Source organism: Ailuropoda melanoleuca, chromosome 2 (genome assembly GCF_002007445.2).
Source record: "Ailuropoda melanoleuca isolate Jingjing chromosome 2, ASM200744v2, whole genome shotgun sequence".
Classification (NCBI taxonomy): domain Eukaryota; kingdom Metazoa; phylum Chordata; class Mammalia; order Carnivora; family Ursidae; genus Ailuropoda; species Ailuropoda melanoleuca.
In genome coordinates, this window is record NC_048219.1 from 107,865,811 (window position 1) to 107,892,332 (window position 26,522).

Consider the following 26,522-nt stretch of genomic DNA (forward strand, 5'->3'; position numbering starts at 1 on the left):
AAAAAAAAAAAAAGTAGGTATGGTTATGAACCGTAAAAGAAAGACTAAAAGATGCAAGTCCTCCTGACTTGATGTTTCCCAGAGCAAAAAAGATATAGATACCTAAAACAGTTCATTTAAAATGAGTTTTCAATGCTGAGCAAAATTAAAGAGAAGACAAAAAGGAAGTCTGCGATTTTTATCAAATCTCCACTAAGAAAATCTTGTGTTATGTATTTTTCGTTAAACGACTATTAACAATGACAAAAGAAATCCTAGAATATTCAAGCAAGCTAACATTTATATCAATCACATTTAGAAAGAGAAAACTAGTGTGAATTACTTAGGAAGATGTTCTTTTGATTGAAATAAAAGACTGTCAGATGGAGACGAGGTAAATGAAATGTAGGAAGTGACTTTGTTTCTGACGGGTGTTCAGTAAGTACTCAGACATTTGAATCCATGAGTGAATTAATGAATAAATAAAGATCTAAGTCATTAAATTCTGTGGGACAGGCAAAACCCAGGCAGAGAAAAAAATAGGAATGCTGAAAAGATTTTAGTGCAATATTATCAGCTAGCATTTCAAAGTTCTGAAGCAAGTAACATTCAAAACTAGAGCCAAAGCAGGGGCGCCTGGGTGGCTGAGTTAGTTAAGCATCTGACTCTTGATTTCAGCTCAGGTCATGATTTCAGGGTTGTGAGAGTGAGCCCGAAGTTGGGCTCCGTGCTGGGTGTGGAGCCTGCTTAATATCCTCTCTCTCCCTCTGTCCCTCCCCCGCCAAAAAAGAAAAAAAAAATAGAGCCAAAGCTAAGTCTAAAACCTTTAATGTACACAAGTGTCCATCAGTGGTTGAACCGATAAAGAAGCCACGGCATTTATATAAAATGGAGTATTATTCGGCCTTGAGAAAAAAGGAAATCCTGCCATTTCCCACAACCTGGACGGAGTGCAAGGACATTATGCTAAGTGAAATTAGCCAGACAGAGAATGATAGATACTGCATGGGATCATGTATACATAGAATCTTTGGACAAAAAGGAAAAAAGCACCAAACTGACAGTAACAGAGACTAAAAAAGTGGTTGCAGGGGTAAGAGATAGGGAGAATAGGGAGAAATTGGTAAAAGGGTACAAACTTTCAGCTATAAGATGAATAAGTTCTGAGACCTGACGGAAAGCATTTTGACTATAGTTGATAACACAGTGCCGTATGATTGAGGTTTGGTGGGTTGGTGGAACTAGGATGTTTTCAACAAAACAAAACAAAACAAAATGAAAAACCCAGAAAAGTATAGATATGTGAGGTGATTGATGTGTTAGATGTATAGGGGGAAACCGTTCACAATATATACATGTGTCAGGTCATCATGATGCATACTTCATAAGTCTTAAAATTTGCTTTTCTGCTATACCTCAATAAATCTAAAATTATTTTAAAAATACTGAATATGTAAGCTTTTAATATTGAAATAAGATCCATTTGCAGATAAAAATTGTTTCCTATCTAGGGTTTGAAGAATAAAATTCTGGTTGTTAGGCAGGGTTTGCTGACTGGGTAAGGGAACTTAGGAATTATAGACATGCATACACACACACAGCCTAAATACTTAATTTCAAAATTAAATCATGTTACAGCCTAATATTCTATATCTCTTTCTAAGGAATAGCATGCAACAACAACCTTTAGGCCTACACAGCCAAATTTAAGATTTAGCTGACGGTAGAAGACCTAACCCTAAGAGAAATAAATAACTTTTACAGAACTCAGTTTTATAAAACCAAACCTAAGAGCAATTATGCACAATATCCGGTATAATGACTGGTATATTTTCTTGTCCTCAAAAGCCAACCAATCCTCATAGCTGAATCCACTTAAACGTCACTAGATTCTGGGACTAATATGATTCCAAGGAAGCAGAAATGTACAAATTACAGATGCTTCCTGGCTTGGGGACACTGGTATTGCTTGCTTATACCAAACAACTATGCCAAAGGAGCACAATTCCAGGAACTGAGCCATGGTCAATTCTGTGTGTGTAGACTTTACCACCAATTAACACTGTGCCATAGCTATAGTTACCTGGCTTTGCTTCCTGCAGTGGGCTCATAGATCATTTTCTTAACTTCTGTTTCTCTGGAAATAGGGGTCTGCTTGCTATCCTAATTTTCTGGGAATTAGAAGTCTTTGTGCCTCAGATTCTATCACCAGATCTTCATCTTTTGCTTGCTGTTAAAGTTACTTGGAGCCTGTCTACCTAGAGTTTTGTGCACTTCATGTAGTGTGACTAAGTGTTCTCTGTGTTAACCTGCCAGGCACCTACTAATGAACCACTTAATTAAATTTCCTAATACTGTCTGCTACTGATATCAGGGACACAGGACTTCAACAGGGATGTGTGGGAACAAAAACTGAAACAATAGGTAAGAAAAAAGTTGGGAAAAGAGAAGTTATGGATTGAGAAAAGAAGACAGAGGAACTGTCATAATACAGGAAAGAATAAGAAAAATCAAGATGTGCTGAAAAGCTAATCTCATTAGAAGTTTGAATTTATTTTTATCTTCTAGTTCCCTAATCCTGCTTTCTTATATATTTGCTATATTATACCAAATGAATAAGTTTTTAATCCCACATATGTCATTTTCAGCTCTAAAATGCACATCAGAATCTTTTAAAATATATTTTTAGATTCTTTTTAACAGATTAAATTCTCTATTGAAATTTTTTATCTATTCATTTCTGTTGTCCACCACTTCCTTGATGCTTTTGAATAAAAAAATCATTGTTATTTTAAAATCTCTTTCTGATAACACCAATATCTGATCACCTGTGGATTCTATTACCTAATTTTTCTTTTGGTACTGTTTCTCAGCATCCTTTATAATTTTAATTGTATTCCAGAAAATGATTGGTGAAGAAATTATATAAGCTTTGGATGATATCTTCCTCCAGAAGGAAATTAGGTTAAGTTTTCTTTTGGCACAAAAATTGAATAACAGCAGATACCTCATTTCCTTTAAGTCTTGGTTTTAGGCTTTTTATGAGCAAGTTTATTTTAGATTTGCCCTTATTACTAGGGTTTGGTCTTTATTACTAGGGAGTATACTTCTGGAGGTCACCACAAGCCCAGGCAGAGTATTTACCAAGATTCTTCTCCCTTGACAAGGCACAACTCTGATCTGTGTCCTCAGCACCACAATAATGCTAAAATCTCTGCCTTGTTCTTTCTCCTTCAACTACAAATTTCTGCTGGGCTTTTTGGAGTTCATCCTGTGTGTGTACACTTTTAAGAGAGAGCCAATGATGTGAGGGTAATATCTATGCAGATTTCTTGGGTCTTTCTCTCAAGTTACCTTCTCTCTGGGATTCTTCTCTTCATTTCCCAATGGTACGGTGCACAGATTGATGGCTAGACAGAGTGGTCTCTGATACAAACAGGTTTAAGCAGCCTGTTTCAAATATGTGGCCTATGGCTTTAAGAAGAGAAAAAACTGAAGATATAGTGATGGATCTAGGCAGCTGAAGAAGAACAGAAAGTCAATTTGGGGAGCTGTCAGTGTACTATTTCATTAAGTTTAGGAAATTCTAAATATTTTTTATTGTTCCCAGCTATCTTATCACATGATTTCTTAATAACATAAAAAATTTTGACTGCCTTTTAAGACCTAAACTATTAAATTTTTTTAAAAGATTTTATTTATTTATTTGACAGAGATAGAGACAGCCAGCGAGAGAGGGAACACAAGCAGGGAGAGTGGGAGAGGAAGAACCAGGCTCATAGCAGAGGAGCCTGATGTGGGGCTCGATCCCATAATGCCCGGATCACGCCCTGAGCCGAAGGCAGACGCTTAACCGCTGTGCCACGCAGGCGTCCCTAAACTATTAAATTTTTTAAAAGTAAGTATCAATTAAGAAACAAGGAGCCATTGTAAAAAGAAAGGTCCCCAAGCCAACGAGTCTTAAGTATAAGAAATGGAAGGATTAATTTAGCTAAGAAGGTAATGTGTTGAATACAAGAATAAACAATGGGAGCAAAGCAAAGGGTGTGATAGAGAGTCTGATTCCATTTTTAATGTTTGAATGCTGACAGCTTTTTTAAGCCCCATTAGTCCTCCTTACCCTCTTGCCCTAAATCCAGGCAAGCTGATAAGAAAATGTGGGCATTACTTCCTTTAGCATCAGAGGGAAATTCAAAACCACAAAACCACAGCCCTCATGTTGAAAACCATGATCCTAGGCCAACTCCACTAACCCAATAAAAAACCAAGTCAGTCTCCTTTCCTTATTCTCTCATGTGTCTTCTTATAGGCATAATTCAGTAGAAAATAAATCTGATGGAACATCCTCAAACAAAACATGATTCAAACTAAAAGTATATGACTAAAATCTCATGCTCCCATTAAGGAAAGAGTGGATCACATAGTACAGGAAAACAGTTCTAGATAAAATTTGTAAATACGAAAATAATTGCTGGGACAATATTTTTGCTATAAATATAAACTTTAAAAAATGTACCTACATTTCAAGTATTTTCCAAAGAAATAAAATAGCATAACATTCAACTATAAGACCAAAAACACACTCAAATAATGTGGGTATACAGAAGTTTTAAGGTTATAAGCAGTTTGTAAGGATAAGGGTAAGGATGCAGGTTTATCTTTAGAGTAGGTGATCAATTTGTTCTAGAAGAGACCCCCCCCTTTTTTTTTTTTAAAGATTTTATTTCTTTATTTGACAGAGATAGAGACAGCCAGCGAGAGAGGGGACACAAGCAGGGGGAGTGGGAGAGGAAGAAGCAGGCTTCCAGCGGAGGAGCCTGATGTGGGGCTCGATCCCATAGAGCCAGGATCACGCCCTGAGCCGAAGGCAGGCACTTAATGAGTGCGCCACCCAGGCGCCCCTAGAAGAGACCCCTTGAAAGAAGACTTTGAGATATGCAGACTTTAAATCTTAATGAGACTGAATTGAGTAAAGAAGCCCACATATAGAAAAGTCAGACTGAAATACTATATTCGATTAGTTGTTACTGTTAAGAAGATGTATGGTTTACCTGAACTATTTCCATATCTTTGTAGATTAAATTATATAGGCATACCTCGTTTTACTACACTTCATTTATGTAATTTCCAAATAGTGTGATTTTTAAAAATAGAAAATTTATGGAAATTTACATCAAGCAAATCTACTGGTGTTATTTCAAACAGCATTTGCTAACATCATGTATCTGTGTCACGCTTTGGTAATTCCTGCAGTATTTCAAACTTTTTTATTATAATTATATTTGATTATATAATCTACGATCAGGGTTCTTTCATGTTACTATTGTAATTGTTTTGGGGCACCACAAACCACACCCATATAAGATGGCAAACTTAATAAATATTGTGTGTGTTCTGACTATTCCACTGATAAGCTGTTCCCCCATCTACCTCCCTTCTCCTCAGGCCTCTCTATTTCCTGAGACACAACAATATTGAAATTAGGCCAACTAACAACCTTACCATGCCCTCGAATTATTCATGTGAATGGAAGAGTTGCATGTCTCTCACGTTAAATCAAAAGCTAAAAATTATTAGGCTTAATGAGGAAGGCATGTCAAAAGCTAGGCCTCTTGTACCAAACAGGAGGCCAAGTTGTGAAGGCAAAGGAAACATTCTTGAAAGAAATTAAAAGTGCTATGTCAGGGAACACACGAACGTTCAAAGAGCAAAAGAGTCTTATTACTGATGTGGAGAAGGTTTCAATGGTCTGGATTGAACAGCAAGCCAGCCACAACATTCCCTTAACCAAAGCCTAATCCAGAACAAGGCCCTAACTCTTCAATTCTGTGAAGGCTGAGGTGAGGAAGCTGCAGAAGAAAAGTCTGAAGCTAGCAGAGGCTGGTCAAAAGCTGTCTTCAGAACAAAAAAGTGCAAGTGGAAGCCACAAGTGCTGATGTGGAAGCTGCAGCAAGTTCTCCAGAAGATCTAGCTAACAGCATTAATGAAGGGAGCTACATTAAACAACAGATTTTCAGTGTAAATGAAACAACCTTCTATTGTAATAAGATGCATTCTAGGACTTCATAGCTGGAGAGGAGAAGTCAGTACCTGGCTTGAAAGCTTCAAAGTACGGGCTGACTCTCTGGGTAAGGGCTAATACGGTGCCTTTAAGTTGAATCCAGGGCTCATTTACATTCCCAAAATCCTAGGGCCTTTAAGAATTATGTTCAATCTACTCTGCCTGCATTCTACAAATGGAACAAAAAAGCCTGGATGACAGCACATCTGATTACCACATGGTTAGCTGACTATTTTAAGCCCACTCTTGAGACCTACTGCTCAGAGAAAGAGATGAATCTCAAATATCACTGCTTATTGACAAAGCACCTGGCCCCCCAAGAGCTCTGATGGAAAGAAATGTACAATGAGATGAATGTTGCTTTCTTGTCTGTTAATACAACATCCATCTTGCAGCCCATGGATCAAGGAGTAATTCTTACACTGAAGTCTTACTATTTAAGAAAAACATCTTGTAAGGATACAGCTGTCACAGTGATTCCTCTGATGAATCTGAGCAGTCAACTGAAAACATTTTGGAGACTATTCACCATTCTAGATGACATTAAGAACACTCATCGTGATTCATGGGAAGTGGTAAAAATATCAACATGAATAGGAGTTTGGAAAAAGTTGATTCCAACCCTCTTAGATGACTTTGAAAGGTTCAAGATGTTAGTGGAGGAAGTAACTGCAGATGTGGTAGAAATAGCAAGAGAACCAGAATTAGAAGTGGAGCCTGAAGATGTGATGAATTGGTATAATCTCATATAACACTTTAACAGAAGAGGACTTTCTTCTTACGGACGTGGAAAGAAAGTGGCTTCTTGACATGGAATCTACTTCTGGTGAAGATGCTGTGAAGATTGTCAAAGTGGCAACAAAGGATTTAGAATATTACATAAACTTGGTTGATAAAGCAGTAGCCAAGTTTGAGAGGACTGACTCCTATTTTGAAAAAAGTTCTACTTTTTACCCAGTTTATGTGGGTAAAATGCTATCTCAAACAGCATCACATGCTACAAAGAATTGTGTATTTTTAAGTTATTATTTAAATTCCAGTTAGTTAACATACAGGGTAATATCAGTTTCAGGTGTACAATATAGTGATTCAACACTTCCATAAAACACCTGGGTATTATTTTAAGAAAATGCCACAATCTGCAGCAGTTACCAACTGATCATCAACATCAAGGTAAGACCATTTGGCAGCAAAAAAATTATGACTTGCTGAAAGCTCAGATGTTGGTAGAGTGGTTTGTGACAGGTCTCCCCAAAATATGCCAATTTGTCATTAAGATTACTTTGAGTTAGCAATATTAAAAAAAACCCAAAGATTTAGGAAAAGCTTTTTACCTCCCCCACAATTACCAAAAAGAATTTAGATGGAGGATCTACTCCAGGAAGAGACCTATCACTATAGTTAACTGCATTGTAATATGTATTAGGTATGAAAGACAGGCAGGAAAGTCTGTTATGTCTCATTGTTTCTAAATGGCCCAACCAGCATTTATTTACCAAACAGTTACTCTTTTCATCATCCTGTGAACTGCACTCCTTCCCCTTTATTTATTTTTTTTAAGATTTTATTTATTTATTTGACAGAGATAGAGACAGCCAGTGAGAGAGGGAACACAAGCAGGGGCAGTGAGAGAGGAAGAAGCAGGCTCATAACGGAGGAGCCTGATGTGGGGCTCGATCCCATAACGCCGGGATCACGCCCTGAGCCGAAGGCAGACGCTTAACCGCTGTGCCACCCAGGCGCCCCTGCACTCCTTCCCCTTTAAGTCCAACACCTGCACCCCTTTCTCTTCAGTCCAAAATGATATATATACGTTTTAAACTGTCTTTGGAATTGCGTTTCTGTGTGGATCCCTAACATACATGAAATTAAATAGGATTTTCTCCTGTTAATCTGTACTTCATGTCAATTTGATCCTCAGTTTAGCCAGAAGTACCTTAAAAGGCAGAGTAAATGTCTTCCTTCCCCACAATTGTTAGCATATTGTAGCAGTATTTAAGCTAAGGTATGTACATTTTTTTTTCAAACATAAATGCTACTGCACATTTAATAGAGTACACCATAGTGGAAACACAACTTTTATATGCACTAGGAAACCAAAGAGTTCATTATCTCATTTTATTGTGGTAGTCTGGAATTGTACCTGCAGTATCTCCAAGGTATGCCTATAATTTCCTTTCCTATAGGTGATTTAGATGGTATGTTGCAAAATTATTGTTTGTTCTTAGATATGTGTGTGTGCATGTGTGTGTTCATTCATGTGTTTTTGTCTTACAAAAGACTAGGAGAGAGAACAGACAATAGGGATACAGACATACAGGCCTGAGATTCTCTTTACTCAAGAATGAAGAGGTGACCTGTTCAGAAATGTGTTGTCACACTTCTCTGATTGTCTACCTCTTCCTCATGGATGGGAGCAGGCTTTCTCCTGAAGGGAAAACACTGGGGTCAAGTGAGGCTGGAAAGGAGGTGGTCTTCAGGGGATGATGGGATAAAACACTTCTTTATCTAAAAATAAGACACTGAGTTGAGGATGGCAGTAAAACTCAAGTAGGTCAGTACACCAAAGCACAGCTTACTGATACTGTGTGGGAGATGGCAAAAAGAGTACAGTGATGAAGCTCTGCAATGAACAGAGAGGTTAGATCTGAACAAAAGTACTTTAAAAATAACCATTTCTACTATTAGCAGTTAATTGTTATGCTTTCAATAATGAAGTTTTATCCTTGCCAAATTTCTAGGAAAGTTTCATTAAAAATCACAGCTTTACAAATGGGATAAAATGTTATCAACAGGTAAATCTGAGCTAAGGGTGTATGGAAGCTCTTTCTACTATTCATATTCGTGCAGCTCTTCTATATGAATGAAATACTTTTCAAATAAAAATCTGAGGGAAAAAAGTTACAGCTCCACAACCTGGTATCACTTGTAGTGGGAGGAGGAATGAGAGGGCCGTCCCAAATTTCAAAAGAAGTGGCCAAGAGGAAATGATACTAAACTATTCCAGACAGTGCTGAAAGAAGAAAAACTCAATTCTTTAAAAATTACTTTTATCAGTCAACATTAACACTCATATGAAAACCTGAAAGGCAGCACAAAAGTAATAAAAGATCAATCTCACCTGTGAGTACTGGCACAATCATTTTAAGTAGACTATTAGAATTTGGTAGGCCATTCAAAGTATAACAAATGATGAAGAGGAGATCAAGTCCAGGAATAAAAAGACTGTTCAACATAAGTAAGTCTGCTACTATAATTCAAAATGTTTTATGGTAATCATTATGTTATGGTAATCAAATATTTTATGGTAATCATTATATGCTAAAAAAGGTGTTATGTACTAAAAAGGCTAAAAAAATCAACACTCACTCTTGATAAAAGCCCTTTGTTTATTGACTATTACACCAAGAGGATAATCTCTTAATCTCTTCACAGGAGAAAAAGTATGTGTCACAAACAAAAAGGATCTACAGTTTTTAATGGATAAAACATTCCCATTAATATCAGAAACAGTAGAAAGGAATGAGATGTATAAATATTAGGACTGACAAGCAAAAAGTACATTAGTTGCCCATAATATTACCAAATACTTAGAAACCAGAAGAATCAATAGGAAAATAATTACTACTATTGGTAGTAATATTTAACTACTACATACAGAATTCAGGTAATTAGCTAGTTCCAAAATTATGATGAAAGAAGTTTGGTACTTTGGTATTTTGGAAGGAATAATCACAACAGAACAATGAAACAGAAGAGAATATAACAACATGCCAAATACCTATGGGAACTGAAAACATGATAAAAGTGGCATTTTAAGCTACTGAAAACAATGGTTCACTCAATTAATGCTATTAGGAAAATTGGCTAATGAAGGAAATCAGAATTTGTCACTCCAAAATAAGCCTCAATGGAGTAAGGGCATTACTTTGAGGTGATTATTTTTGAGAAACAGTAAACATAGAAGAGGTTGTAAGATGGAGCTGAAGTTATAATTTTGTAGGTAAAATTTACATTTAAAAGGAAATCTTTATTTGTTTGTCTCTTTCTCTGTACCTGCAAGGGAGTGAGGCCTGAAAACCACAAGAACTCAACATGAATGGAGAAGGGACTGACCTAAATCTGCGTAACTAACCTTATCCTTGTTTACCATGGGTTTCCTGGTAACCTCCCATAACTGCCTGAACCACCATCTTTCTTTTGTGTTTAGCTGAAGATGGTATTTTTTTGTCTTTTCTGCAAGAATCCAAAGGGTAGAGGGAAAATTATATTTCCTCCCTTACAATCATATTTAGCTTTAAAGAGTCGTAAGACATAGTAAAACTTGAGATACATAACTATAATATGAAACGTATATGTATTATGCATTCAAACATTACCACTCTTAAGATAAAATAAATAAAATATCATGACAGAATAATACAGATTGGTGGTAAATCTCCATAGTTCAGAAGGAGATTTTCCATATATTTTTTCATATCTTTTTTAAAACCTGTTTTGTAAAATCAAAATCAGATGAACAAACGGTAATAAGATTCTATTCATTTTCTCCATATGTATTATGGGATTAGTGCCTGGAGGCTTTTTTGAAAGCGAAATTCCAACACAACACAAAGAGCATAATTATAGATGCTGAGGAAATGAAGAAAGAAAAGGAACAGGAAAAAAGAAAAGTAGCCTAAACTTTTGGTTTTGATCTAGGTTCTTTTTTTTTTTTTGAGGGGGGAGGAGCAGAGGGAGAGGAAGAGACAATCTTAAGAAGGCTCCATGCCCAGCGGGTGGGCCCAACAGGGGGCCAATCTCACAACCCCTGAGATCATGACCTGAGCCAAAATTAAGAGTCAGATGCTTAACCCATTGAGCCACCCAGATGCCTCTTGACCTAGGTTCTTAAAATCAAACATACATATGAATGACTCGCTAGTTAAAAATTCAGGCTTCCAGGCACCAACTCCCCAAATTGTAATTTAAAGAAACAAGACTTTTTTTTTTGTCTGCACATTTTTTTCAATTTTTAAATTTATTTTTATTTCTTTTTTAAACTGGACTTTTAAAATAATGACTCCTAAAGTGATTGTTGGTGGATGACTCTCAGGATGTATTTTGAGAGTAACTACTCTAAAAAGTAAACTTTGGGATAAAAAATCTTAAAGAGTATTTTGCTTAATTTTTGGCTATTTTATTCTCAAGATTAAAAAAAAAAAGGTGAAACCGGAATTGACACAGGATTTCGTTTTTGAACATATTAATTTCTATATAACTTTGTTCCATAAGCGATCTTAAATTACAATTTGAAGCAGTACCATAAACAGTGCTTTCTACTGCTAAAAAGTAAACAATAGGCCCAAAATGATGTCACTTAGAATAAGACCCCAAGTTAGTAAAATTAGACATAATACCTCATCCAACAGCAGTTTCAACTTCCCCCCAAAATGAAGTCTTAACAGGTCAGTGAAGACTTTTATGATCAATGCCAATGAGCCTTCACACAGGCACTCTCCATTCAGCAAAGGAAGATGAGGTAATCTGCATGATAAGATCCTCTATCCCTCCACCTAAAGAAAAGAGACTTTGCCTGGAATAATCTATTCTTTCCTTTTGCTTATAAATTTCTAGCACCTGCCTTCCCTATAAAAATCTTTCATTTTGTACAACTCTTTGGAGCTTTCCTCTGCTTCTAGATGGCATCCTGTCCGATTCATGAATTGTTTAATAAAGCCAATCAGATCTTTAAATTTACTCTGTTGAATTTTGTCTAACACTACTTTGCTATTTAGTATACAGAATAACTTCAACAAAAACAGAATTCTGCTTCTACCTTCACAATCTATTTAGATGAACTAACAATTTAACAGAAAAAGAAATTTCAGCAACTCAATAAAGGCTCAAAAAGGGAATCTAATTTGCATGTTGCTTTATTTGTTATTTCAGAGAGTCAATTAAAGGATGATATTTAGGAGGTTATGATGAAAACTTAACTATTTAAAAACTGGAAGAATAAATAATTTACATCACTAAAATATCTCGTTATGATGAACACAAAGAAATCAAACATAAAGCATTCATAAATGGAAGCAAAATGTGTGGAAAAATACAAAATTATCCATGTGTTATAATAACACTATAAACATGCTGTACAGAAATGGAAACAAAAGCGTCTCTCAAAAGCATATGAAAACAAGGACTAGGAAACAAAGGACAGGAGCTTGGGAAGATGGTGAAATGGAAGCAAAATGTGTGGAAAAATACAAAATTACCCATGTGTTATAATAACACTAAATATGCTGTTCAGAAATGGAAACAAAAGAGTCTCTCAAAAGCATATGAAAATAAGTACTAAGAAACAAAGGACAGGAGCTTGGGAAGATGGTGGAGTAGGAGGACCCTAAGATCACCATGTGCCATGTTTACAACTAGATATCTCATCCACTTCTGAGACAATACATCGGAGAGTCATACGAATACTGGCAGAGCAAACTGCACAACTAAATATAGAGAAGAAGCTGCATCTGAAAGGTTAGGACAGTCAGAAAGGCTGCGGGAGGCTGCCCGCTGGAAAGACGGAGCTTCATGCACAGAGAGGGCAGAGAAAAGGGCCCCCATATCAGGGACCACAGACATTTAAGACCAATCCCCATAACATTTGGCTTCAAAAGACAGAGGGTTTGAATTCCATGAGTTTGGGTTTTTAAAAATTAATTAACTAATTAATTAATTAAGAGACAGAGAGAGCCTGTGAGCAAGGGTATGGGTGGCTCAAAGGGAGAGGAAGAGAGAGAATCCTAAGCAGGCTCCACACCCAGCTCAGAGCCTGATGCCAGGATCCATCTCACAACTCTGAGAACATGACCTGAGCCAAAATCAGGAGTCAGACACTTAAGCAACTCAGCCACCCAAGTGGCCCTGAATTCTAAGTTTGTAAAACCAATGTGACTTGGAGCCTGTAACTTTAAAAGTTAGCTGACTCAGCACTGGAGGAGGTGGGAAGGCAAGTGATAGCCAGGTCGATGCCCTTAAAGAGACACAGCCTACACTGAGAGCTAACATAAAAACTGCAGCTTACACAGTGCCAGGGGCCAATGGGACACCGATCTGTTCATTCTGATTTCAGAGTATGCTGGGAGTCTTCAAAAACAAAGGAGCTGGCAGGTGCCATTTTCCTCTCCTGCACCCCAGCATAAACACAGAGCCACCTCCAAAATGTAGGGCTGCACAGACACTAGATACCTAACCTATTAGCAGTGCCCCATGGCCATGAGTTCTCCTGAGGACTTGCCTGCCCCAAGTCTGCTAACCTCAGCCCTAGGCTCAGGGCAAATTTGTTAAAGCAGCACATTTGCCCACCAAGCCACCAGGAGCAGAGCAACCACCTGGTTCCGCATTCACCTGCCAGGCCGTGTGCCCCAGCCATCATAACACACAGTGCCGAGTGCTCAGCTTTGTACCTGGCCATTCTGGCCCACAGCCCCCTGCTTCAGCAATGCTTTGGGAGATCTGAAGGACTAGTGGCCCAATGCAAATTTCACTGCAGCTCTGTTCTCAAGTTCCCTGGTGGACACGTCCCCTATAAGCTTTCCTATCTGGGTCTCACTAATAGCACAGTGACCAAGAGCAGGCCAAAACAGGAAGAGACCCAGTGCAGATAACTACACTGAAAGGAAAAATGACTCAGATACAACAGTAGGGTGTAAGTGACACATATAGGATTCTGTGCTGAACTGCCAGATTATGCTGTAAAGGGAACACTACACTGAAGAGCAACCTAAGAGCTTTTCTTCATAAAGTCACTATTCTCAAGAGCAGAAGACACACCTAATTTCCTTAAGACACAGAAAGAGACACAGGCAGACAAAATGAGGAGACAGAGAAATTCATCCCAAATAAAAGGACAAGGCCACAGTCAGAGATCTAAGCAAAACATATATAAGTAACATGACTAACAGAGAATTTAAAGCAATGATCATAAGGATACTCACTGAACTTGAGAAAAGAGTGAGACCCTTAATTCAGAGATAAGGAATAACACAGCAGAGATGAAGGGTGTAATAAACAAAAAGAGAAACACACTTGATGGAATGAATGCAGGATAGAAGAAGCAGAGGAACGAATTAGCAACCTAGAAGACAGAATAATGGAAAGTAAGCTAGCTGAACAAAACAGATAAAAGAATGATGCAAAACGAAAACAGACTTAGGGAACTCAGTGACTCCATCAAATGTAGTAACATTCATATTACAGGAGTCCCTGAAGGAGAAGAGAGAGAAAAGGGGCAGGAAATTTATCTGAAGAAACAATATCTGAATATTTCCCTAATCTGGGGAAGGAAACACATATCCACATCTAGGAGGCAAAGAGAACTCCCATCAAAATCAACAAAAGCAGACCCACACCAAGACATATTGAATTAAATTGGTGAGATACAGTGATAAAGAAAAAAATGTTAAAAACAGCAAGACAAAAGAAGTCAGTACTTAAAAAGGAAAAGGCCAGAAGGCAATCAGGAGATTTTTCAACAGAAACTCTAAAAGCCAAAGGGGACTAGCATGATATAGTCAAAGTGCTGAGTGGGAAAAATCTGCAGCCAAGAATAGTCTATCTGGCAAGGCTATCATTCAGGACAGAAGAAGCGATAAAGAGTTTCCCAGACGAAAACTAAAGGAGTTCATGACCCATGACCACTAAACCAGCTCTTCAAGAAATACTACAGAGGACTCACTGTGTGGAAAGGAGAGACCAAAATGACACCACATAGGTAGCAAACATAAAACCAGAACAAAAATTCTTTAAAAAAAAAAAAAGAGTCAAGGACTCACACACACACAAAAGGATATAATACAGAACAACGTATAAAATGTGGAGAGGAGAGGAGAGGAGAAAAGAAAGGAATGAAACTTAAATGACTATCATCTTAATATAGACTTCTATATGCACAAGAAGTTATATACAAACTTACTAGTAACTATATATCAAAACCACTACAAAATATGCAAAGAATAAAGAGAAAGAAATTAAAATATATCCCTAAAGAAAGACAGCAAAATATGAAAAAGAGAATAAGAAAGAGAAAATCTTCAGAAACAACCAGAAAACAAGTAATAAAAATGGCAATAAATAGAAAGCTATCAATAATTACTTTTTTTGTAAAAGGACTAAACCCTCCAACCAAAAGAGACAGGGAGACAGAATTGATTAAAAAAAAAAAAAGACCCATCTATATGCTGCCTATAAGAGACTCATTTTAGACCTAAAGACATCTGCAGATTGAAAGTGAGGGGAAGGACAAACTATATGCTTCAAATGGGTGTCAAAAGAAAGCCAGATTAGCAGTATTTACAGGGACAAAGAACTTTAAAACAAAGACTGTAACAAGAGACAAAGAAGGAAACTATATAATAATAAAGGGGACCACGCAAATATATACATATAAGCAAAAATTCTCAACAAAACATTGGCAAACTGAATTCAACAACACGTTAAAAAAAATCACTCACCGTGATCAAGTGGGATTTATTCCCAGGATGCAAGTGGTCCAATATTTGCAAAACAACCAATGTGATACATCACATCAAAAAGAGAAAAGAACCATATGATCCTTTCTGATCCACAGATGCAGAAAAAGCATTTTGAGAAAACACAACATTCACTCATGATAAAAAACCTCCATGAAGAAAGGTCAAAGGGAACACACCTCAACATAATAAAAGCCATATATGAAAAATCCACAGCTAACATCATCCTTAGTGGGGGAAAAACTGAGAGCTTTTCCCATAAGGTCAGGAACAAGACAAAGATGTCCACTCTCACCATTTTTATCACATAGTACTGGAAGTCCTAGCCACAGCAATCAGACAACAAAAAGAAATCAAAGCCATGCAAATCAGTAAGGAAGAAGTAAAACTGTCACTATTTGCAAATGACATGATATTATATAGAGAAAACCCAAAGACTCCACCAGAAAACTGGTAGAACTGATAAACGAATTCAGTTAAGTCTCAGGATACAAAATCAATGTACAGATATCTGTCGCATTTTTTTTTCATTCTTTTTTGTTAAGATATCTCTGCACTCAGTGTGGAGCTGAAACTCAGAACCCAAGATCAAAAGTCCCATCCTCTTCTGATTGGGACAGCCAGTGCCCCATCTGTTGCATTTCTATATAACAATGATGAAACAGCTGAAAGAGAAATGAAGGGAACAATCCCATTTACAATTCCACACAAAATAATAAGATACCTAGGTATAAACCTAACCAAAGAGTTTAGAGACCTGTACTCTGAAAACTATAAAACACCGATAAAAGAAACAGAGGACACAGAGAAATGTTAAGACATTCCACGCTCATGAATTGAAGAACAAAGATTCTTAAAATCTCTAAACTATCCAAAGCAATCTACATATTTAATGTAATGCCTATCAAAATATCAACAGCATCTGTCGCAGAACTAAAACAAACAATCCTAAAATTTTATGAAAATGCAAAAGACCCCTAATAGTGAAAGCAATCTTGAAAAAGAAAAGCAAAGCTGAAGGCATCACAATTCTGGATTTCAAGTTTAGTTACAAAGCTGTAGTAATCAAGAGCATAGTACTGGCACAAAAACAGACACAATAAATAGACACATAGATCAATGGAACAGAATAGAAAACTCAGAAATAAACCACCATCCTATGATCAATTAATCTTCAATAAAGAAGGAAAGAATATTCAATGGGAAAAGGAAAGTCACTTGGACAAATGGTGTTGGGAAATCTAAACAGTAACATGCAAAAGAATGAAAGTAAACCACTTTCTTACACCATACACAAAAATAAACTCAAAGTGGATTAAGGACCTAAATGTGAAACCTGAAACCATAAAAACACCAGAAGAGAAAACAGGCAATAACTACTTTGATATCGGCCATAGCAAGTTCTCTTAGATATGCCTCCTGAAGTAAGGGAAACAAAAGCAAAAATCAACTACAGTGACTATATAAAAATAAAAAAGCTTCCGCATAGCAAAGGAAAACAATCAGCAAACTAAGATGCATCCTATGGAATGGGAGAAGATATTTACCAATGACATATTGGATAAGGGATTAGTATCCAAAGTATATAAAGAACTTATACAAATTCAACACCTAAAAAACAAACAATCCAATTAAAATTGGGCAGAAGACATGAACAGACATTTCTCCAAAGAAGACAAATAGACGGCCAACAGACACATGAAAAGATGCGGGGGACGCTTGGGTTGCTTAGCCAGTTAAATATCCAACTTTTGATTTCGGCAAAGGTCATGATGTCAGGGTCATGAGATGAAGCCCCACGCTGGGCTCCATGCTGGGTGTGGAGCCTGCTAAAGATTCCCTCTCTCCCACTCCCTCTACTCCCCAACCTTGCTCACTAAAAAATAAAATAAAACATTAAAATGGATGCCCAATATCATTCATCATCAGGGAAATGCAAATCAAACTAAAGTGAAATACCAACTTGCACTTATTAGAAGGGCTAAAACAAAAAAGACAAAAATCAACAAATGTTGGCTAGGACACAGAGAAAAAGGCACCCTCTTACACTGCTGTTGGGAATGAAAACTGGTACGGTCACTGTATAAAACAGTATGGAGTTTCCTCAAAAAGTTAAAAATGGAATTACCCCATGATCTAGCAATTGCACACGGGGTATTCATCCAAAAGATACAAGAACACTAATTCAAAGGGACACATGCAACCCCTATGTTTATTGCAGCATTCTTTACAACAGCCAAATTATGTAAGCAGCCCAAAGGTCCATAGATAGATGAATGGATAAAGAAAATGTGTACACCCACACGCACATGCGCACACGCGCACACACATACACACGTGGGAATATTATTCAGCCACGGAAAGAATGAAATCCTGGGGTGCCTGGGTGGACAGTGAACATCTGCACTTGGCAAGCCTGATTACTGCTACTGATGATGAGAGAGAAAATCAAGTTAAGATTTTATAAAAGGTAAGATGAATAAATCCCTTGCTTAGCACTGTAAATGACTACAGTGGAATATTCTGTATCCTTTTTTATATGGCAATACTGTAATTAATTTTATGACAACATGAGAATTAAGAATAAAGGATCTCATGTTGAAATTTAGATTAGAATATTAAAATAATATTTTCTTCAGTTATATGACACATAAAAATTGTGGTAGAAATAAATAAGGCTACCGCTTATTTGAGACATGAGGAAAATTCTTTCAAAATAAGGAATCAAATGTATATCAATGAATGGCAAATCAATCACAGCTCCAGAGACAAAATTTTTACAAGGTTATTACAGTGCTCTCCATTAAAAAATACTTGTATTAATCCGTCAGTTCATGTGTTGACATATAGCAATCACTTTAGAACCATGAGAAAGAACTTGATCTCTAAATCCAGTAATTTTTTGAAGATATTGTTTAAGTAATGTCAGAGATTCAGTACTCAGATTCTGAACTGAGACCCTTTCAAGATGAGTTATATATATAACAAAGGAAGTAAAAAAGAAGCCTTCTTAAGTTTTGTTGTTTTTTTTTTTTTAAAGAAAAGTAAGAACTCACTTAAATGGTCATATAAAATGAAAAGGAAACATGCAAAAAGAAACAAAATGCTAATCACATCTTCCACCAGTTGCCAAAATGCCACTATAGACTAAAAATGGATCCTTAATGAGTTGGGTAGATAAGCTTTCATCAGTTAAAAAGTAAAAGACGGCCAATAAAGACTCAGATTGGGCTGGAGTATTACAGCGGAGATGGAAACAAGAATGTAAATCAAATAAGGCTGCAAAATGAATTTGTCATTTAGAAAAAGACATGGAATCTTACCAAAAATTAAAATTGCTGGTTAAATTTGCTTAGGCTGTAAAGAAAAATCCTGGGCTACTAAGGAATAAAAAAGAGAAAACCATTAATATTTTATTACTTAAAAATAAATTTTTATATGTTTAGAGAATATTTAGAGAGTTTTGTGTGTGTGTGTGTGTCCCCAAAAGAAACCACCCCATATCAAGATAGATACCCTTGGGTCCAAACTATGTAATTTTCTTCCCTATGGCAGAATCTGTATAGATTGCTTCCACTTTAGATAAAGTTACAGATAATTTCTCCTACAATGCAATGTCACATGAACCCCAGGGACATATTATAGAAAGGTGAAATATATTTAGTTCCTGACATGTTTATTGGATAGGGATGCCCCTTGCTTTCCCAATATAAGTAAATATCTTATTGGATATTTATTGGTATGTTCTTTCTTCTTCTTTGTCTCCTACTAGAACTAATAATGGCTCCAAATTTCTTAAATCAATCTATGTATAAAAAAGGCTTGAAAGTGAATACCCTGTCAATTATTAGTTAAGGAATTCAGTTTTAATCCATGAAAAGAAATGAGATATGTCAAAATTATAATAATGGCATCATACGCTAGTCACAGTCTCATTTATTAAATATTATCCATGTCAAAATAAAAAATTGACTCTGCTTTTGTAGAACCAGTTGAGTAGAGAAAATATAATATATTGGAACTATAGAAAACTTAATGAAAATGTTATCGAAGAAAATCTTCCTAAAAAATAAATTCAAATTCGGTTTAGAATCAAAATAAATGTCACTTGCAAAATATTAATGACTATAACAATAACCACAAATAAAGGTCACTTTATATGAGGACAATTCATATTTTTTTTAAGATTTTATTTGACAGAGATAGACAGCCAGCGAGAGAGGTAACGCAAGCAGGGGGAGTGGGAGAGGAAAAAGCAGGCTCCCAGCGGAGGAGCCTGATGTGGGACTCCATCCCGGAACGCCGGGATCACGCCCTGAGCCGGGATCACGCCCTGAGCCGGGATCACGCCCTGAGCCGAAGGCAGACGCCTAATGACTGTGCTACCCAGTCGCCCCAGGACAATTCATATTTTAAGATCTAACAAGACTTGATTTTAAATTACTGAAGTACTAGTGATATTAAAGTGATATTAAAGAGTTCATTAAATTCATAGTTGTTAATACAATGTAATAAATGAATAAGTTACAGAAAATAACAAAATATCAAAACGTTAGAATAAAAAAGTACTAAGTTTTAGGAATAAATGTTAGAATAAAAACAGTAAGATAACCAACACAATCAATGAATTAATGATACATTTTGAAATAAACTAAAATATGGATTTTACATAAAAATGTATTAAAAGATGACAAGAATATTCAGCTAATGTTATTCATTTATGCTTTCTAATATTATTATAGTATTATAAGTAATACTATTTATCATTAATAACCTCAGTACTAATATTAACAAAAAGAAAAGAATCATTTCATTTTATGTGATATTAAAAAGAAAACCACAAACCCCAAATGGCTTCATTAGGTTAGGGCCCCAAGTCAGTAAACTAAGATTTAATACAAAACCTAAGATTTAATATCTAATAGTTTCTATACCCCATTAAATGTCACCTTCAACCAGTCAACATGGGAATTTACTGGTCAGCATTAAGAAATTTACTCATAGACCCCTCCTATTCCCGTTAGGAGAGTGACCTTTCCTAAAAGAATGAATTCTTTACTAATAATTTCCTTCTTTCCACTCCCTTTCTACCTTTAACCACCTTTGTTTTTCTGTAGCCCTCTGGAGCTCCCCTCTACTTGCTAGATGGGATGCCACCTGATTCATCAATCAATTAATAAAGCCAATTGGATCCTTAAAATTTACTCAGTTGAATTTTTGTTATTTAACAGATTTGGTGGCAGCGGTGGGATCTGAAGTGAATTACGGAACATTTGGAGACAATGAGAAACACAGGCATTGTACCCTGCAAAGCCTCTGACTACACTGTCTTTGTTGCCATTTGCAGGGGCTGTGGATAAACTCTCTTGGCTCAGAGCTCTACTTTTATTTTGCATTCAAGAACCTAATTGAATTGGATTTCCTTGAAGGACAGGTCTGTTTGAGGGAGCAGATGGTTTGCCTAGAGCCCAAATGAACTGGCCTATTTGCCCAGATTCAAGCCCCTACCTTTTCAGACCACAGTTCCCCAGGTAGAAGACCCTTGCAAGTGCCAAATGAATTTTTGTGATGTGCATAGGATTTTGTGGCCAGGATGCAGTAACTTCTCTTGGTTACTACCAATACATTAAGGTGTGCAAGTGCATTTGTCTTGCTTTGTGTAGATAAAGGCTATTGCTAATAGGGATCTCGAAGACCTACAAGCTGCAAAAACTGATGAGCCTGGGTTGAGCATTTAGAGGCTACTTGAGTGCATGACACCTCAAGAAGATTCCTGTGATAAAGTTGGTCACAGAACAGGTTCAATTAACACTAGTTCACCCACCAACTCAAGAAAACTTCTGTGCAACAAAGTACACTGTAAAACATGCACAATCCCCAACCCAGCAGCACATCCTTTTTAAGTCTTAGCTTGACTCCAAGAAATCCAAAGGCTTAGGGAATGGGATCCTTCTGAAGAATCAAGCACACCACCTTGCGGCACATCTGCTTATTTTATGTCTAAGAACTGTAGTTCCGGAAGTTACAGATATCTAGCAGAAACAGCAAAATTTTAATAAGCTGGTCTTCTGCCCTAAGGAACTTGGGTTGGTAACTATCAGGTTGTGGGGGGGAGGCAAAATAAGGCCAGACAGAAAAGTGGGTTAACTCCATTTGCAGCCAGGGTCCTACCAAACTGATGCGAACCCTCAGGAGAATTACAACTTAGAAATACAACGGCCATAATGGGGAGCATCCCAATTAGATAAGATCATTTAAGAAGTGCCTATGAAAGTGAGGGTCCCCAAATTAAACAGAATGGGATACCTGTTTTAATTGGCAAGCAGAAGCCTCCAAAAGGTTCCAAAATTCCAAAGTAGTTTCATTTATAGATTCATTTCAAAAGGCTAATAGAAAATTAAAGAAGTAAGAGGTATCTAAAAGACAGACATAACTCCTACTGCTTCCCTCTTTCCTCCTTTGAGTACTCATTCTACTAATCCTCTGTCTCAATTGTTTTTCCACTCTGGAAAGACTACACAACTATAAACAAAATGTGGACAAGTTAATGGACTTACAGACATCCCCATCTCTACCTTCAAAGTAGGGCCCCCATATGGGCCTCTCCCAGAGTTGATGAAACTGAGGAGTTTTCTAGTTAACTGCTCTGTTCTTACCTTAAACAACCAATTGGAAACTCTGGTAGGTACCTTAGCCTGCAGAGGGGATACTGGAAAAACCAGCAATTGGTTAAAATTCTTAATAGTATCAGTTCTTTCCCAATCTCTGTAGTTCCCAGGTGAGAGAGGAAAATAAAATGTCACATTGTCCTGTTCTTTCTAAATCCAAGCCCATTGGTCATTGATCTTTCTCTGCCAGAGATCAATAGTTATTGCCTTCTTCCTTGTTCAGCTTTGCATAACTGGGCTTGACTTTCTGCAGATTCAGGTTGTTTGTTCTTTCTTTTGGCTGTCACTGGGAGGAATTCCGGATCAGGTGATGGTAGTATCCTTTCAGCCTCTTTGGGGATCCCTCTTACACCAAAGTGGGGGTTATTCAATACTGCCAGGCAGTATTGCCAAATATTTTAAATATCTAAAATTAGAACCATGCATCCAGAAGGAAAGAATAGGATAAAGTAGTTGGATAGGTAGACCAACCTATGATGTCATTTAAGTTACAACCCAATTCTCTGAGAAATTGAAAGCAACTGTCCTTATTTTACAAATCTTTACAAAACTAGAAATGTAGCTCTAGAGGCAATTTAAAGTTCACTTATTCCTTTACTAATCCCAAAACTTTTCCTTTTTATCTTACAGGGCTAATAAATTATTGGCTTTAGGAAAACAAAGTCCTTCTTGGAGGAACTTGCATTCTTTCTCTGTCCCTTAAAGTAATACAACTTATCATACCTTTAAAATGGCTTTAGAAAGGACAGGACAACGTGAGAATGAAGGGAAAAAAAGAGGCCTTTTAAAAATATAAACTGCTAAAAGGGCTTTGTGCCCAAACTCTAGCACAGCCTCCTTAAGATTAACTCCAGTGACAAATACACATCTTAAAAATCTTCTCCACAAAAATCAGTAACTATACGGTCCTTACATCTGTCTGTGTGTGTGTCCAAATATGTATCTTGTAAATGTGTGGTATTTTTCCACCCATGGATAGTATTGCCAATTAATTTGTAAAAAAGCTCTATTTAGTTGGCTTGAAGACAAGCACTTTTAAGACTGGGCATTCTAGGGACACTGGGTGGCTCAGTCAGGTGTCTGCACTCAGGTCATGATCCCGGGCTTCCGGGATCGAGTCCCACAGTGGGCTCCTTGCTCAGCGGGGAGCCTGGTTCTCCCTCTGCCTGCTGCTCCCTCTGCCTTTTTGTAAGCGCTCTCCCTCTGACAAATAAAAAAATCTTAAAAAAAAAAAGGAGAAGATTGGGCATTCTAAAACTCTCAGAAATTAACTCAAATGTTCTTCAAGTTCATATTATCTGGGAAAATATTCAGTTGTTGGTTTAATTAGAATGGACATATCTTTATACTAATCAGCATTAAAATTAAAACTTCGATTCTGTGTGGGTACTTGAAGTTCAAGTTGATGTGATCTCCCTTACAAAATTAAAAAGAAAAAAAAAGCTTCAGAGAATGACTGAATTTGTTGTCTCATGAGGTTTTTCTGGGTAACCTAAGCATAATTAAGAACAATCAAACTGAAGAGGTATAAATAAAATTTAAAATTTTAGGTAAACTTTCAGGTAGTCTCCTCTTTTGGTAAATTAAAACCTTAAAGTTTATTGAGTTAGGTTAAGTGATGACTTAAGTTAAATTCACTAAATATTTAGATAATTTTCAAATAAGATAAAATACTAAAACATTGATAACTGAACATAGGTTAATCTAGCTTTGGCTTGCTTATTACAGAGAACCTGAAGATAAATGTGGGTCTGTTAGTAAACATGTTTTGTGCCTTTATTGAAAGACTGAATTATGAAGAAGCACATGTTTCTAAAAATTATGACATCTATTAATAAATTTGCCAATCTAAAGATTGCTGGTTTAACAGACAGTTCATAATTGCTTATTTATTAGCGTTAAGTATAAACTAAAATTTCTAGAGTTCAGAAATCTAATAAATGTAAATAAGTACTGGAAATACTGAGGGAAACAACTGCATGCAATGAGAGCAGGATGGGTGTTTTTGGTTAAAAAAAAAAAGTATGAGGAATAAAGATGCATTTTTTTGTTATAGTTGTTGAGGGAAAGGAAAATAATTTTGTCCTAAAGTGATTCTGGTTGTTTAAAGAAGCAAAATATAGGGCAAGATCTAAATGTAAAAAAGAAAGTTGTAGGTTTGTGGAAAAAGAATCTTTGAAAAGGAATTTTAATGTGTGGTCAAGCTGGCCAAGACTGGAATAAATTTAATTAAAAATGTTTCAAAGTAAGCTGGTCCAAAATTAGGATTTGGTTTTCTCCTTATTAAAAAAGACAAAGTTTTCTTGGACTACAGGTCTGCTCTTGATAGGAAATTGTAGAAGCTTTTTTTTTTTTTTCCAGCTTAATCTATTAAGTAATCTGCCTAGAAAACAAGATTCTGGGTTTCATCAAAATAATTTTCTGTGTCTTTATCAGGTCTCTGATTACTTAAGAAAGCCGAACTCTATTAAGAAAAGCTAAGTTTTTGTTTTGTTTTGTTTTACATCTATTTAACTTTCTGCATTTGCCTGCAGTCTTTCACTGTCACCATGGTTAGGTGGACAATTAAGTATTGTTTCATAGTGACCTATGATCTCATCTGACCAAGTGTTTTTTAAAACCCTTTCATTTTTCTGACAAACTTCCCAAATCAAATTCTAAATAAATCTTTTTGACCTGAAAGAAACTTTGGGATTTTTTTCCAGAGGGTCCCCTGGAACACTCTAAAGGATCTATTAAACTAATTAGGCTTATTTGCTACGCTAAATTACATGGAAAGCCTTGTCAAATAAGAAGTAGTACTAAGGGGTGCCTGGGTGGCTCAGTCTGTTAAGCATCTGCCTTCAGCTCAGGTCACGATCCTGGAGTCCTGGGATAGCGCCCCACATTGGGCTCCCTGCTCAGAGGGGAGTCTGCATATCTTTCCGTCCCTCCCCTTGCTCGTGTCCCCCCTCCCCAACTTACTCCCTCTCCAACAAATAAAATCTTTTTTATTTTTTAAAGAAGTACTATTAAATTTACTTTATGTTGTATCTGTGAAACTGTTGGCACATGGGGAAAAAGTCCATTCTGCTTCTGCAGAAAATTGCCTGATTGTCAGATTTTGGCCATCCTGATGTCTTTGTAACATGGCAGTAATCTGCTCCCAAATCAGAGAAATTAAGATAAATACACAATGGGTGTAAATTAAATAAGCAGTCAGGGCTATAGGAAAACCAAGATAGCCACTTGGTTCTTCTTGGCTCCCTTGCAAGCCCCACTTATTGATTTTTACATTCCTTCAACCACCATAATGCATTTAAGATGACTCAAATTACAAAAAGACACTGCTGGGGAAACTTCTATAATAATGCAACAACAGTCTACCAGCAATGTCTGACTTGTCAGGTCCATAATTCTGGAAAAACTATTTTTGTTTCTAGAGGCCTCAGACTCCTCCTCTGGACCCTTTGAACACCTATAGTGGGACTTCATTCATCTGCCACTTAGTATGGGTTATCAATTATGTTCTTATTATTGTACATATGTTTTCTAGATGGGTTGAAGCCTTTTCCTGTGGCTAGGCTGATGTCCTCACATTGGCAAAGAAACTGTTAGGAAAATGTGTCTCCCACTTGGGGGTATAACTTGTATAATCTCCAGTTACTGAGGAACCTACTTCACTGGGCAAATCATACAAGCCTTAATGAAAACCTTACAAACTTCTTGGAATCCATCAGTACATAACCGTCTGCTGATCCATTGTTGTCTCATGTTAGTATGACAGCCTACTATAAGTCTCTAATGTCTTATACTTAAGTCTGTCAACAACAGCTTAAAAAAAGCCTTCCTAGATCCCAATTCAAAGGAATGTGTTGACCATAGTCTAGAGACTGGGTATTCTAGAAACAACAAAAGAGGAAGACAGCACTCAAGCCCTTGGGTGGGAAGGGAACTTACCAAGTGCTCCTGACCACTAACAATGTTGTAAAACTAAAATATAAATTGAACCTTGGGTACACATCTCACATCTAAAGAAGGCTCTACCTGACACCTGGTCCTATATAGATGCTGGATACCTCCAAATCAAATTGATGAGGAAGAGAAGTAGCTGACATAAGGAAGACTGCTTCTGCACAAGAGGACAGATAAAGGCTTCATACTTTAACTAAACATGATACCCTTTCTCCTTCTTTTCCTTTCCTTTATTCTGGCACTGGACTAGAAAGATAACAACCTCAACTATATCTCCCAGGCCACTGCTAAGGGGGGCAACGATTAGAATTTAGAGCACACTTTTATTTCAGGCTGGGAAAAAAGCAAAAT

At 36.7% G+C, this 26,522-nt stretch overlaps 1 protein-coding gene across 6 annotated transcripts in view; it reads right to left on the minus strand.

Moving 5' to 3' along the window:
- Positions 1-26,522, minus strand: part of ZRANB3 (zinc finger RANBP2-type containing 3) — a 297,893-nt gene that overhangs the window by 142,129 nt on the left and 129,242 nt on the right. The gene's annotated exons all lie outside the window — the stretch shown is intronic.